General features: G+C 39.5%; 1 long non-coding RNA gene across 1 annotated transcript in view; it reads right to left on the bottom strand.

Moving 5' to 3' along the window:
• The window catches only part of LOC107600968 (uncharacterized), a 16382-nt gene extending 16206 nt beyond the window's left edge, over positions 1–176 (bottom strand). The window contains exon 1 of the long non-coding RNA XR_001610865.1: positions 166–176. This is a non-coding gene — a long non-coding RNA (uncharacterized lncRNA). The remainder of the gene's footprint in view (positions 1–165) is intronic.
• Positions 177–1404: the final 1228 nt, after the last annotated feature.

Here is a 1404-nt window from a genome sequence, read left to right as displayed (position 1 = left end):
GCAACACATCATCTGTAGCTGAAGCATTAACCTAACAAAATGACACAAATACAGTCCATCCGATGTTCTTACAGACATTTATTCACCCAAACGCATTTATACCTTACAGATAGCATTGGTATAAAACAAATAAGGTGATTACATGTGTTTTAAAGTTGACCTAACAATTTAATGTTCTCTTACTGCTTTATTTCGTCTTCACGAGTCTCCCCGCCGGTCTGCCAGCGCACTGCGGGAGGAAAATACTGGTTAGCACAGCTTTACTAGGAAAGTGAGCAAGTAACATTAAAATAATTCATACAAGACGATAAAGAAAAGTGTATAGATGTGTTTTAGCGTACCTCTGTGACTCTCGCGCTGCGGCCGGAGGAAAAGACCGGTTCATACAGCTCCACTCAGGGAACTGAGATATTCTTACGGAAACTTAAACCTGGCTTTATATCGCGCAAATAACATCAGCATACAACGCATCAAGCGATAAAAGAGTCAAAAATGAAAATGAACCTACCATACTCCAGTGGTTTTTCATCTTCACGAGTCTTTCACAGAGCCGGTGTGTGGTTGTTTTTCGCAGTCATTAGGACTACTGGTTTTAGATTGACTAAATATAGTAGGCAAATATTTTTTCAAAATGCACTGAAAATCTAAACCTGAGAAACAGTAATAAACACACTGACAGTTAATATTCGGACATCTGAAGTTTAAAGACCTGGTTTAGATCTTTTCTTTGACACACAGATTTACAGATGGGATCTGTGGTCTGTTGGTCTTGCTATGATCTAATATCTAATAATGAGTCAACGTTTTTCCCTAACAGAGATAGCATAAATTCCTGTGTTTGGGCCCCCCTCCCTTTCATAAAAGCAATTTTAGTCTTCTTTATTTTAGTAGCCCTTTCTTCCCTGTTTTATCAAAAAGTTGTCTTCCTTCAACCTATGATCCAAGAACATTGATTTGAGAGGAGTGGAGAAGGATAGTAATGTTTGCACCCCTTGCTACTACTTGTGTGGTTGTTTCAACTGTAGACGGTTCAACCTGTGGACCTCTATAGACTCTTCACAAACACCATGAATGCGTATTGCACACAAAAATGGCAATAGCTTGCTCAAAATGTAAGCTCCAATCTGATTGGCTAGCTGTAAGTTCATTACATCAATTCTGTTTGAGATACTCTAGGTACTTTCACAATGACAGTGATTCCCAGTGATTTTTACAAGATGCGGCGACTACCAACAGGAGTAGGAATGCCTACTTGAGACCAGCAGCAATGGTAGAGCATTCATTCAATTGCATGGTCCAAATCCAAGTTCGATTCCACACCTGTCCACTTGTACAAGATAGTCCAGATAACTTTCACACTTTGTAAACCAAACTGGAGTCCACTTGAACCGTATCCTAGATCTC

The sequence above is a fragment of the Sinocyclocheilus grahami genome, unplaced genomic scaffold, assembly GCF_001515645.1.
Source record: "Sinocyclocheilus grahami isolate Dianchi unplaced genomic scaffold, SAMN03320097.WGS_v1.1 scaffold295.1, whole genome shotgun sequence".
NCBI lineage: Eukaryota > Metazoa > Chordata > Actinopteri > Cypriniformes > Cyprinidae > Sinocyclocheilus > Sinocyclocheilus grahami.
Note: the sequence above shows the minus strand (reverse complement) of the source record. Positions and strands in the feature narration are given on the sequence as shown.